This window comes from Teleopsis dalmanni, chromosome X (assembly GCF_002237135.1).
Source record: "Teleopsis dalmanni isolate 2A chromosome X, ASM223713v2, whole genome shotgun sequence".
In the NCBI taxonomy this organism is placed as follows: Eukaryota; Metazoa; Arthropoda; class Insecta; order Diptera; family Diopsidae; genus Teleopsis; species Teleopsis dalmanni.
The window spans coordinates 75,946,799-75,962,664 of NC_051848.1; positions in this window are offsets into that span (position 1 = coordinate 75,946,799).

Below are 15,866 nucleotides of genomic sequence, written 5' to 3' on the forward strand. Positions count from 1 at the left end.
CTAAAATTGCTGATACTTCGAATACTGCTGACGCTGGCGATTGTATTCGTCTGTATGTTTGTATGTTAATCTATCTATCAGCTCACTGATAACGTTGCTAGTTTTATTATTTTATTCCTTTTCATTACAAAAAATTCTGTTTTCAAATATAATAGAAATTACAGATGAAATCGTTTCAAATATCTTGAAGCTGGTCAATGGGTGGGTTGGACAGTTGGGTTGAGAGGTTGTTTCATTATTTTATTTTGTTGATAACAGCGAAACAATACTTGAAAACATGACGAGAAAAAAGCAAAATAATGTTTAGTTCGAATGGAGCATCTAACAATGGAATTCATTTGAATGACTGTTTCGAAAAGAAAGTTAATAAAAGCTGATATGGTGTGTCTAAATTGGCACAAAATACAAACTACATATTTTCATAGTCAGACAAATTTTCACTTGATTGATGCACTTGATTGATATCATTAAAAAGTGAAACAAACTTCGATTAAAAATATACAAAAAGCCTTTCATTGCGTAGATGCAGATATGCTATATCATATAGAGCATATATGATCCATTTTTTCTTCTACTATTACATATTTATGTTATATGCAACTATTGGTACTTCACTTTGCAAAAGGGTATATAGAAACTGTAATCCTTACTTAATAAATATATAACCAATAAAACTATTTGAATTTTAAAAAATTCTTTAAATAATGTAAACTATTGCATGGTCCTATTGAAGCACCATCAACTTAGTGATATATATCAAACAAAACTATCATCCAACGCATTATATGTCTTGGTTAGAATTTGCTATTTTATAATTATAGACCACTTAATCAATATTATACTTATTAAAATTGTGAAAACGTCGAAAAATCCAAAAAAAAAAAAATAAATAGAATTAAGTAGCGAAAATACACATATAGCTGTCAAAAGATTATGGCATACACAAAAAGTCACTGTATTGTGAGGAATTTGATCTGTAGATAGGTTGGGCCTGCATTTTTTTCTCTGAAAGTGACGAATATGTGACTTAAAAAGTCAATTCTTGTCGCTACAATCTATTTATTAGCAATTTTGGTTTGAAGCAAACACAACAGTTGTAGAAGATATATATTGTCAACACAACGGTGTCAAAAGATTTAAATTTTCAAAATGTCAGTTCTGATCGCTACAATATTATGATTACCAATAATTATTGTTGTAAGTTGAAAAAAATCTCTTTGACAGATATTTGATTTCAATAGAATAGTACATTTTGTCAAACGCCCATCAAGTTATAATCATGTCATTGTTAACTATGTGCCGACAAGTTGTCTAAGACTACCTTCAAAGGATCCAGTAATGTAAAATGCCTCTTAGTGGACATATAAATGATATTGTAGGTATTTCATATTTAGTTCCAAAGAATTGAAATAAACATTTTATTGAAATCTCAATCTCGCGTTTTATTTACATTTGCTTCCAGAACCATATAATAGATAACCCAGCAATTTTTTAACAAATAAGACAATTCTATAATAATGTACAAAGAATATGTGACAATTTCATGCTTGATATAGAAGATTTATATATAGATTAGATATATTATAATGAAAATCTTATTATCAGTTCTGCAGTATTGTAAATTCTTATATATTTTAAGTTAATCGCGACACAATCGAGTGATATAACTGATATATCTAATTAATAACACTGTGCGATACTTAATACTTAAAATTTTTGATTTTTATTTTATAGTCTTACTTTAATTTGGGGGTGTTGAGTTCAAATTTTTAATTTTCTCAGACATCATGATCCCTTTCAATAATAAGTATAATGTGTAGCATGGCGGCGACTCTAAACATTAATGGCCCGTTTCCTTGAGAATCTTATTCAATTACAAGACCTCCAACTAAACAGCTTTATAAAGCTGGGTGGTTTTAAATTCTAAGTGTCTTCATTATACGGTAGAAGAATGGACCAATAGTCCTAAGTGGACGCCGGTATAACCCAACCTATCGTACATATCAGCTTAGTAAAAGCAGGTATATAAGTATAAGAAAACCAATAATTTGGTCAAGAAAATTTATTTTTAATATCCAAGCTGAAAGTGCTCGTTTTCTTATTTAGTTATAAAATTGTTTATTTTGTAATTAATTACAATAAATAAATAAATAAATTATTGTAGTGTGAATGTCACATCAACATCTTTATCTCAATAAATTATTATAATTTATTAGTTCTTAGTTTGAATACTATTTATGGATGTTTTTAACTAGAATATAAAGTATCTAAAAGCAAACTTATTAAGACAATGTCTGTGTAAAGTATAATGAAGTAATAATATTGTCAGACAAACAATTTCTAGAAGTAAATATATTAGACAAATCCGATATACATCGAATTTCTGAGTCTAAAATTATTTAATAATTTTTTTTGGTAAATTTACTACCTAGTCACAGATACCTATCACTGTTAACATCTGATAATACAATACCAAAATAATACTCGTATATAATACAATTTTAACCATTTACAATCGTTAAATCAATTATTATAAACTGCAATGTAGGTATATGACGATCAAATAAGTATAATATGTAGTTCCTTTTCAGCATTATTTTTTACAGATTTTCACCAAAATTAGCTTTTGTATTTGGTGTTATATGGCAAATCATCAGAGAGAAATACCATACACAGCTCCTGAGTAAAGTAAATGTTAAAAATTCTTTTAAGCAAAATTTATATATTCGAGGCTACATATTCGCCTTCAAAGCTTATTATTCGTATTTAATTTAAAAAGTAAGTCGAATATCATTGATGAGTTTAAATTGTGAAGAATCCAATAGGTTAAAATCATATAGTTTTTCTAAAATTCTGAAAATATCGATGCTCGATCAAGGATTAGATGATCCTTGATCAAGAACTTGTACTTTCTTATGGGGTCACATAGAATATTTTCCATAAAGAGTTTTGTTTCGAGAAGTACAAAATTCAGTTTATCTAAGTACTAACACCAATTTATAATTTATTGCGTAAAAGCTTTACAGATGGGTCTTATCAATACATTGAAATCCATCCATTATTTCTGGAAAAAATATCTTTAAGGATAAAGGTAATATTTGGTTAAATAAGTTGTAAATATAAACAAAATTGTTCCATTTGGAATGAAGTCTAGGACAAAAACGGGTTGAGAATTTTAACTCCGAGGACCCAAATTAACCTAAGGCAAAACCTTAAGAAAAAATCAAGAAAAAAAAAAAAAAATAAAACAAAATAATAAAATAATACGATTTTATTGCACAGTGCAATCGACCATCGAACGAGTGACAATAAGAGAAAACCTCATCTTTTCAAAAGATTATACAAAATTTACAAAAGAAAGAGTAATAATTTTAAGACTATAAATTTTTTTACTCTGGGAGAAGCCTTATATATCAATAGAACAAGGAGTGATAGTGAAAAAATTTCAAACACAAAAATCAATCGAGTAACAATCGGGCTGATCGTAGGGCTTTCTGTAAGACGGACTACCACTTGTACTGACTTATCATATACTGATCATACAGCTATTTTATATGCTAGATATATGGATGATGGGTTTGGATATCCATTATCAGTAAAATTTGAAAACGTCTATTGCATAAATTCTCCGTTAATAATTTATTGGACTACAAATGTGAGGAATACTATCAAATTTGAACTGTGACCTCACATGCAAAATCAAATTACACTTTATTTAAGTTATTGATCAACTTTTGTGGTTAATTCGCAAATAGCAATAAAACTTGCTGTGCCGTTCTTAAAACAAATACATAAACTACAGCTACATAAATTTAATTAACTATAATAAATTGTTTGTTTTTTGTTATACTAATTTTTACACTATTAGTTGTAAAAAGCATATCTACATATAATACTTGTTGTTTACTATGGTTATCTTGACGTCCAATTTTACAATTCAAACTTTAGTTAAGTAAACTTTAGATGTTTGATATTGGCCACTAAAGTAATACTTATGTACTTAAAATTCGAACATATGTCTTTTAAGTATGAAATCGAAACTAAAGAGGGCATTTTAAAAATAGTCCTTGGAATTATTGAACCCCTTTAGTATATTTCTGTATGGATTTTGTATACATTTTGTATGAAAAATTGCACAAATGTTACATATTTGTCGAGTTCAGTACAATAATCTAAACCTAGCATTAGATTGCTATGTTCAGATTGCTATGTTAAGATTGTTAAGCTAAAAAGACACAAGATAGAAGATCTTGTGAGACAAGATAGAGTTGTTATCGGTTATCTTATCAAGATTACACAAACTCCGTATATATGGAGACTCAAAGCAAACGAAACATACCAACTTCTTATACACGAACGGAAAGTATTAAGAAAGATTTTTGGTCCAATATGTCTAAATGATAACACATATCATATTCGCTACAATCTCGAATTAGAGAACTTAATCGAGAAGCAGATTGTAATATTATATATACAATCACAACAACTAAGATGGTTAGGAAATGTTCACCGTATTAGTCGAGAACGATTAGTAAACCAGGCACTTGTAAGAAACCTGATAGGATCCTGAAGAAAAAGGCAGACCTAGAAAGTGGTGGCTAGATGATATTAACATGTTTAATGAAGCTACGCGTGAGTGATTGGAAAAACTTGGTATTGAATCAAGTCAGATGTTAAAAATTTGTTAAAGAAGCACTAGTCTACTCAGTACTGTTATGGTAAGAAAGAGAAGAATAAGAAGCATTACATTTATATATTCTATTCTTTTTCAAATCCAAAAGGGGGAAACAGTAAGGAAATATTTCAAAATTATTAAAAAATAATCCAATTTATCTGTTATTTTCATTTAATAATAATCCAACATATCGTAAATAGCATATTGAACTGTTTCAAAGGCAATAAAATATTGTATTAAAAATTTAAAAATAGTTTTCATTGCTTTTGTTGGCAGAAGCGATAAGATTGAAAATTCAGTTGTAATGTAAATATACAATTAATTTGCATTCCATAGATATATTTCAGCATTAGGTTGAAAGCAAGGTAACTGAAAGGAGCCGCAGACATTTACAGTGTTTATTGTGAATAAAAAAATTAAAAATACTAATGCTTGTATTAGTACTCGTATATAATCTAAAATTAAATAATTGGAAAGTGATAAGAAGAGAGATAGAATTTAAATTATTTTTTTACAAACTGCACATCCATACACCCGTGGATGTATGCATAAAACAAGAATCATTTATTTTGATAAGATGTCTTCTTCATCAACTATTTCTATCGAACTCATTTGGAATACAGTAGACATACAATACTGCGGCGTCGACTATATTTGAAAATGTTATCGTTTGCCACAGTGACCTCAGCGCTCATCGGGTTACCAAATACGCTGATAAGGGCGACCACTTCCGTGCATATTATCCACGAACTATAAGATTTTTGCAAATATTCGAAACGCATTTTGTTTTTTTCTGTTAGATTTCAAAATATCAAGTCAGAGGGCTTTCGCTTTGTGCCAATGTATAGTATGCAAATTATATATGTATTTATCAATGAAAATATTTATACTATAGAGGTTTTCCACTAAAATATTTAGTTGTAATGGCAGATTATTTTATTTACCATAGTTTTATTCAAATTCTTTTTATTTTCATTTATTATTTACTTTATTTTATTTACTATTTTTATTTTTTATTTTGTTTGTTTTTAATTTTTCATTATATTATATTACTTTTAACTATTTTATTTTAATTAAATTATTTTCCTTTGTTTTATTTTATTTTATTTTATTTATTTATTTTTTTTTTTTTTGTACTTTATTTCATTTTATGTTTTTTTTTTTTGGTTTTATTTTACTGTTTTTTATTTTATTTAATTTTATTTTATATATATCTAATATATATATCTTATATATCCTAAGACCACTGATGATGAGTTCGTGGCAATCCTGTCTTTTCTTTGTTAATTCATTTCCGTCTAAATTTTAAATTGTTTCTTTCGTCATAGAGACGCGTCACTCTCGGCAAGAAAAAATTAATATTTATTTTATTATATTTTTTTTTACTTATTTTATTTTATTTATTTTTTATTTTATTTTATTTTTTTACTATTTTATTTAATTTTTTGATTATTTTATCATGTTTTATTTTATTTTGCATGTTTTATTTTATTTTGTATGTTTTATTTTATTTTGTATATTTTATTTTATTTTATTTTATTTTATTTTATTTTGTTTCATTTTATTTTATTTTATTTTACTTTACTACACTTTATTTTGTTTTATTTTATTTTATTTATTTTACTTTATCTTATTTTATTTTTTTTTATTTTATTTTATTTTATTTTATTTAGTTTATTTTATCTTATTTTGTTTTTTTTACTTTATTTTAATTCATTTTTTTTTTGTTTTGTTTTATTTTATTGTTTTTTATTTTACTTTTCATTATATTATTATAATTTATTATATCCAGTATTATTTTATTTTAATTCTCGTTATTTTATTTTACTTTATTTTATTTTACTTTTATTTTGTTTTGTTTTATTTTATTATATTTATTTTCCCTCATCTCATTTTATTTTGTTGTATTTTATTTTGTTTTTAATTTTATTTTTTATTATTTTCGGTTTGTTTTTTATTTATTTTTTATTTTTTCCAATCATATTTTTTTTATTATTTTATTTTCCACTATTATATTTTATTTTTTATGATTTTATTTTACTTATTTGTATTTCATTTCAATTCATTTTACTTTTTTTAATTCATTTCATTTTATTTTATTTTTTTTATTTTATTTTATTTTATTTTATTTATATATTTAATTTTTGCAACACCTTTGTTTGTGTATTCGCATATATGCGGTATATATAAAAAAGATTTTGTAAATAAAACACACAAATTTAAATTTTATTCCAAATTTATTTTATCTCCTTCAAAATATGCTCCATCGGAAGCGATACAGCTAACGCTTAACCAAATCCTCCATACACTTTTCGTAGGCCCGAGAAGGTATGGCTTTTAATTCCTTCAGCGAATTCTCTTTTACCGATTCAATCGACTAAAAACGTTTACCACGAAGGGGTAATTTGAGTTTCGGGAACAGCAAAAAGTCGCACGGATCCAGATCTGACGAATATGGTGCCTGAGCGATGATAGTGGTGTTGACAGCCGTGTTTGGTCAAAAAATCGCGTACAACAAGAATTTTCCATAGTAAAAATCGCTAAATATACTTGAGGTAGTTTCACATTAACAGCTGCTGTAAACAAACTAATTGATAGATGGCGCTCAAATGTGTACCATATGTCAAGAAAGGGTGTACCAACATAACAAAAAAAATTTTTGAAAAAGGTCTATTACTTAAGGAGTAGTTAACAAGCAGAAGGTAAGTCAATGATAAACATAAGTACACAATTAGTTCGTTAGTTTATCAGTTAAATGCATTAATTAAAATATTAAGACATACAATTTTTTTTTTAACTTTTACTATTAAAATAGAAAATAAAACTAAGAGAAAAAAACGTAAACATTATTATACAATACCATATCGCTCCAAAATATAATTATAAATCACAAATTTCAAACACTTTTTTTTGGTTAAATCTAATTCTTAGATCTGCACTGATGAGTGTTCTAATAATAGAACACTTCAGAGTTCTAACTTCTGTGCGGTTTTTGTTTTCCTAACAACTCAGTTTTTTGCCAAAACTCAATATTATTCATCAACGTTACCTACACTACGTTTACGCGGGTCTTAAAATCACTTTTAAAACTGATTTTAAAATTTGTTCTTAGAGCGTTTACGCACAAAAATTAAAAGCACTTTTAAGGTAGCTGTCAATCAATCAGCTGTTTAACAGTAAACAGAAATGTTGATTTTAAACATTTTTAAAATGAATAGAGTAAAACTACAAATTGTTTTACTTTTATTGCAAAAAAGAAATATAACCAAAATTGTAGAAAATAATAATAAAGCAACAATGCAGATTTTTAAAACATCTCGTAAAAAATTTACAAAATTACGAGAAATGCGATTGCAGCTCTTTAATAAAATGACAATAAGTTCCGCTAATGAGGCTTTAATGAATGTAAATGTTTTTATAAAGTTTTTCATAAAATATTTAGAATGCATTTTTGTTTTTAGCTTCCACCACGAATAAGAACTTTTAGCAAAAGGAAGAGAAGTTCGGAATGGTGGGATGTTGAAGTTCTGTAGTTCTATGACGATGAACAATGGATTGTTGATTTTAGAGTGAATCGACAAATATTTTTCAGGCTTGTAGATTTACTTAAGGATAAAATGGCACCAGCAGAAAATACTTTCGTTGAAGGGTTGAATATTCCCAACCTGAACATATGTACAATCGACAAAATTTGTCGTCCGGACAACTTATGCGAGATCATATATGCGCGTACTTGGCGAGAAAATTTCCACTTCTACATAGAAGCAATTAAAAAAGTAATGTAGAAAAAACCAATTTTAAATTAATTAATTTATAATTTTTTTTATAACTAACAATATAATATATATAATATAATATATTTATAACAATTTGTGCTTAATGACAAATTTAAATAATTGAAAATAATAAACTTAATTTAAACTAAACTAAAATGTTTTAAATATATAGTTATCATTACGGTAAAGTTAAGATTTTCAAATAGAGAATAAAAAATAAACAAGTTTAATTAATTTAGATTCTGGGATGCAATTAGGCTTTTTCTATATTTGTTGCCGTCTAACAATTTAATTATTTGATTTTCTGCAAATATTTTAATTAAACATTCTTCCTCCTCTTTCATCCAATTTTTTCTTTTCATTTCCTTTTTCTCCATATTTTTAGTTATTTGGTTAGTGTTATTTGTAATAAAATTCAAATTATTTGTACCTATTTACTGTTAACAGCTGACAATTTAAACCTTAAACTGCTTTTAAGGTGTTTACGCAAAGATTAAAAGTTACATTTCTTACTAAAAGTGATGTTAAACTACATTTAGTAAGCTAAAAGTGCCTTTAAACAAAATTCAATTTAGGGTGTTTACGCGATCTTAAAATCGATTTTAAGAGCCTTAAAACAACTTTTAAGGCTCGCGTAAACGTAGTGCTAGTCTCCCTCAAGAGCAATACAATTATTCCAGTGAAATGATTCGTCTAGTGAAATGATTCATCTTTGGCCTTAAAATGTGCCTTAGCTTCGGAGCCACATCTTTATCCATAGAGCATTTTTTAAGGCCAAAACTAGCGAATATGGTGGATGCGGAAGTGTATCCGTAATTTGTGCAATTTGGGTATAGTAGCTAACAACTTGGTGAAACAGCCTATTGTTTTGATGAAAGATGACTTTTTTCTTCTTCATGTGTCGTCGTTGTTTCGCAATATGTACCTTCAAAAGAACCAGTTGAGTGATTTGGTTTTTTAAGGTAGTTGGTGAAAGAAAATTCATGCGCATTCCATAATAGGTATGTTACCTATAACCTTTCCTCCTGTCAGTTACTTTTTTAATCGTCTTGGGCGAAGTTCACCGAGTGCTATCCACTCAACTGCCTATCGATTGGATTCTGAAATGAAGTGGTGAAACCAAGTTTGATCCACTGTTAGATACCAATACAAAAAATCCATTTTATCTCACTTCAACGGCTCCAAACAGAGTATTCATTTATAGGAAATAGAAAATTGATAGGAAATTTTCAAAAGTTGGCATTTTTTAAATTGATATGGATTTTTCAATGCTGGTATGTCACTCTACGAACTGATGTGACGATAAGTAAATAAAAAAATTTTCTAATGTGAACACAATAGGGGTATTAAGATGTGCTCGATAACTCTATAAATTAATGAAATTGTGTGTACATTAGTTTTTGTTACTTTGTTAATAAGACAACGAATTACCAAGTTATCAGGTCTGGGGCTTTCAAATAATTGTCTTTTAATGACTTTACCAAATACTGAGTTATCGAATAACGTCTAAATAGCCTTAATAAATCTAAATCAAGTAAACATACAGTAGTTTCGGATCAAATATCAATCATCAGGAGTTTTTGGAAATTTTTATTGGTTTAATTCTTCGTATATAATTTTTGGACTACAAATGTCAGGATTTAAGTCCTATCAAATTTAAATCATTTTATTTCCTTTTATGTAAAACACACATTTTGTAAAAATCTATCATATAAATGCTTTAAATTAAATAATTATTAAATATTATTGTTAACGGGATTATTCTAAAGGGAACAAAATCAATTTAATGAATTTAAGATTTATTGGATATTTTGTTTAGGTGATTAACAAATTTTCTTTTAGACGTCATTTTCAGAATTAATGTAAATTAGTATTATGTATAATTGCGAAAAAGTTGTCCCATTACTTATGTAACCCCTTCTCAATTTTGACAGGAACTTGGACGTCAATTATCCAACAAGAGCCATTTAGCTATCCTTAGGTTACCTAACCCCCTCCCTCTGAAGTGAAGAGGTTACAATATTCCCAAGTTCAAGGATGCCCTCACAAAAAGGAACCAAAATTCCTGCACCATTTCGATACTGTTTGGAGTATAAATGATAGTAAGAAAGATTCACTCGCTGCATCCGACCAGAAGTATCTATTTGGATGCCTTGACCAATTGAGATTGGCAGTGTCGTGGTGACTATGGTTACACCCAAACTTGCAGAAAGAATGATTGTATTTTACTTTAATTCGGCGTAGAGGTGCATATTCCAACCGAATGCTATGACTCAAAGATCAGCGAAGATATTGGTAGGTCCTTACCAAGGAGTAAGTTATGCCAATTACATGACTTAAATTGGTGCTGGCGAAAATTCCTTAAAATTTTCAATGAGGCATTTATCGGCACATTATCTTTACAGATAGCAACGCTAAACAACTCTGGATTGTATCGGTAAGTCTCTCATTAGGAGAGAATTTAGCCATACATACTGACGACTCAAAAATAGAAGAAATAATAGGCAATGGAATTTCTCAGAGGGAATGAATAAATCTATATATTATATGCTAGGGTTCCTGATCATTGAAAATTTCATGCTCTATATAAACTACAATTAGGCATTCGTTTGAACATTTTAAATGATTTCAGGTAAGCTTGACGTACCAATATTCAGCGTTATTGAAGTGTGTATATAATTGCTTTCCCCATCATTTAAAAATACCGAATTGACTGGCTTAGATGCATCTTCTACATTTTCAAGCTTCCACCAAAATTGACATTTATATTACGTATTGTTTAGAAAATCATCATAGAAATGTATTCTATTCCAAAATATAGAAAACGTTAAAAATTATTGTAAGTATATTTTATTTAAACGGATCAAAATAATCACTTTTCTGATAGAAAATGTCGCTGCTGTTAACCGGGGTGAAGATGAAAACTAAGAACAATCAATTATTCTTCATTGCAAACTCTTGTACTTTCTTTTAGCATATTCTTCATTTCAAGAAGTATAAAATTCATTTTATCTAAGAACATCAATTCACAATTTATACAATTTAAAATCCACCTTGAATCTTTGACAAAGCATTTTGGAGGGGTGTCCCAGAGCTGGCCAAAATTATCAAAAAAAAGAGCCCCTAAAATAGTAAAACGACTCCGCGTATGCACTCGATAGTAACAAAGAAGATGTGGGGCACTTTTATTGTCCTTCCCACAACTGCGATAGAAATGATTAAACAGGAGACTCCATCTTCTAGCACATACCACAACTCTGATATCATTTCGGGACATCTCAATGATAATGTTATATTTTTTCTTTATAAAACGCGGCTAACTTGAATGCAGATGCTTTCATATTGTTAAGTCTTCCCGATTTATTTTAAATAGCTCAATACTGAAAGATTTCAACAAATATAAGCATGATGTCAACGATATGCTCAGATTTTTTAGGTGTTTCTAGTGATTACCTGAAGCACGCCATAGCACAGAGTAGAAAAATAGTCAACTGTGTCGACATCGCAGAGATGTAGAAATGCAGGAGATGTGTAGGAATCAAAAAAATTGGCTGTCTGATAATATGTATATATTCTTACTAAATCCACTTTCAGACAAGCAACATAATAACGATAACCTAATAGCGATTACCTCCGCTTGAACCAAAATGGGCTGCAGCTTAGAAAATCCAATCCAACATAGTACATTTATGGAGCATTTATTCTTATAGATCAAAAAATGGTTTAGGTTCTAAATGAAGCAATTAACTTGTATAGTAAGAAATTAGCATATTTCTTTTGAAAGCATTAAAATATAGAAGTTAAATTATAACTGAATTTAGTTGAATTTTTTAAAAAATCTAATGATGAAACGTTACGAATTTTTTTGTTTATATTATTTTAATACAAAGTAAGAGCAATTTTGCGGCTTTTCACAATTTTTTTTTTTGAAAACTCATTTCAGACAAGTAAATAAGTTATATTCCTTGTGTAGAACTACTGTTTTTAAAATTAAGATTTTGTTATTTTTTGGTATTTAATTTATAAAATCACAGATGTCAAGTAAAAATTTAATAAAGAATAAATTTAATAAATTAAAAATTATTTAAATGATGTTTTGTAGCACTTTTTCGTAATATGAAATTCAAAAAGTATAAAAGCGATCTTATCATACTAGATTTACTGACATTCATTCCGAGTTCAAATTATTAATATAAAATGCACTACCCTTCAATATAGAAGGTACTTGTGTAAGCAAATTATGAGTTAAAACCAAATCTGCTATATTTCGAAGCAATAAATGATCATTTGGTTCAAGTTCTTGAATCAACTGAATTTTATATGCCTTAAAATATAATTCTAAAAATTTTATGAAGAATTATTTATTCTATATGTGATGCTATAAATGTCCAGATTCTTGAGAACGTCGTCTAATTACATGCTTTTGATATGTATCCAAATCTTAGGTCACTGTATTTATATTTTTGGCAATACATCATCGTGTCAATGTTTGTGTATCTAACATCAGAGATACTAACAGTGGAACAGAGATTTTAAATGATATATCTAATTGTAAGATTTGTAGGTTGATTATGTTGACGATGAATAATGTGTAATTTGCGAAATGTCACCCGAATAGATTCAATATTTTTTAAATAAATTTTAAAAATTTTTACTCCACATTGTACTATACTGCATCTGTGTACTATGGTTTAAAATACAAGATATAACACAAATGTCAATTTTAGTTACCATTTCAAAGATTGAACACTATGACATGTAAAAATATTTAATACTATCTTGATTATCCCATATTAATTAAATGTATTTGATAATTCTTTCTTAGATTGAACCTATTAATTACGTATCAGTATACCCAGGGTTTATCTAATATACTGACTCAACAGTTAACATGGGTATTTTTCTTTTATTAACATTATTTGTTGTGTCATATATGTAAAACAAGTAATAAAATATTTTAGAACGACGTACTGCCCTTTTCTATGGCAGTGTGGTGATACTTGTTTTAGACATCATCGCATTTCCTGTGCTTGAAGATCAAATTTCTCTGTATTTAGTTCTTGTAAATCGCACTCATCAGATCAACAATGTTTTTTGTTTGACTGATAAACTGTGAAACGGATAATGTATAGTTCAACACTTCATGGTCAAGTCATAGATGACGAAGAGCAGAGTTTATTCATCTTTAATCAATTCTAGTTTTCATAAAAGCGTAGCCTCATACTTTAGATTTATTGTAAAAATATGTTTGCACTCATTTAATCTAAATCATATATTTTACCTGAAATATTATGGTCTTATGTCACGACCCATATTTTCTAGTTTTGTATTTTAAGATATTTGATAAAATCTGAATTCCAAATTACACAAAGCTTGAACTGTACCATAAAATATTTGAATGTTATGGAGTTTTAATACTAATATATTTTGTTACCAGCTTAGTGTATAGTTATAGTTAAAGCTTAGTGTGGGGCAGGGATAAGCCCCCCAGCCATAAAGAGTGAAAGTGCGCAATAGCACTAACTCAAATCACAACAACAACAACGACAACAAATCGGCACAAGTTGTAAAAATGAATTTTGTTGAATATTTGATTCTGCAACAGCTATTTTTATTTCAAAGAACGAGGTATGTAAGATCATGAGCCAATGGGTATATTGGGTATAGCCGCTCTCCCCAAAAGTTCGCTCAAAGTCATATTTTATAAGTAATTATAGGCTCATGTAACAATGACGTACCTATGGCTGATTTGAATATAAACAAATAAATATCATCGGTGGTATTTAATAATATTCCTTAGATTTAATTAATCGTTAATAATTTTTTATTAGACCTGTGGTACTTACAACCACATTATGGATTGATTTTGAATCTCATCAAGGATTGATTTGAAGGGCAATGGAAAGTTTATTGAACAACTGATGTAACGCTATAATTGACTTATGTTGTTCTAATTATGAGTTTTGTCAATTTATTGTTTTTTTTTCACCAGGAAATTCACTTGAATGTGAAATGTGAACGATCGCATAGCCCGTATCTATCCGTGACTGAAGACTTGTCTTGTCATTGGAATCAAGTACGATTCTATTTTGAGTCGATATATTTTATACATATTACAATTTTTCTTGTATAAAGTTTTTTGGAATCATTTACAGAGAACTTATGCGGTAGAATTTGCAGCTTTTGACCATCAATTTTTATGAACCTATCACTATAAGGATATATTAGGTTCAAATCTAAGATTACTTCATAAGCATAAAATTGATTAAAAAGTTAATCCATTTGAAAGATATTAAGAATTTAACAAAATTTAACAGTTGATTTTAGTACTTAAACATTAAGAATCTTAATTATTTAAACTATTTCAAAGTTCAACAAAGTTTAAGTTTCTGTCATTTATAGTGCCGAAGTAAGATATGGACTAAGGACCCCTGATACACAAGTCTTCTTATTTTATGAAGGGAGCTAATACAAAAACTGTTAGCCAAATCCGAGATGATGAGATCATTTTTTTCCAAAGTTTCCAAAATTACATACGTACAATAGAATAGAAACGGTCAAAAAATACAAAAGAGACAGAGCCCTGAAACTCTTCACGGAAACCGACAGATTGCACTACTTAGCACTATCTAATCTCAGAATAATCGATAGCTACACGGGGCAGTACACAGATTTTAGATCAGATATCGAATAATCACGAAACTTTTGAGGAATACATAAATTAGTCATTGAGAAGGGCGGGATTTCAATAAAACCCTCCAGCTATCAAAGAGTAAAGTGCCCAGTTGCACTAACTCGGAAAAGGTTCAACATGAACAATATTCCAATTGACTTGGAATGTGTGTATGCTACCATGATTGACAACAGACAGTAAAATAACTAGTTTTTTGAGTTTTATTAAATAATTCCGGTTTCATGTCGGAATATTATAAATGTACGTAGACATATAATGTGGGCGTTGAAAACAAAATGCGATTTACTTTAAATTTTCGATTTTTGACTATTATTTTTTAACGGCAATAAATGTGGCCGTATGGCGTCAATGGGAGCATGAACATTGGCTTCCAATTCTTCAAGAGTTGCTGGTTTGTTGGTTGTGAACATAAACCAATGACTTAACATAGCCCCATAAACATAAAAAGTAATCAATAGGCGTTAAATCAAACGTACGAGGGTGTCAGTTGGTCAGTTAACCAGTTAACAGGACCACTTCTGGAAATAAAGTTGTTACCAGTTATTAAATTGATTTTGCAATAAATCAATTGTTAACCGCGCTATATGGAGAGTTTCGTTATATGGAGAGTCAAATGTTGTCGCTGTTTAACTGAATGATTTTTGGAAATTGCTGACAAAAATTCAGTCAGCATGGTTCAATATCATACACTAATCACCGTAACGGCAGTTCGTGGCTCCTT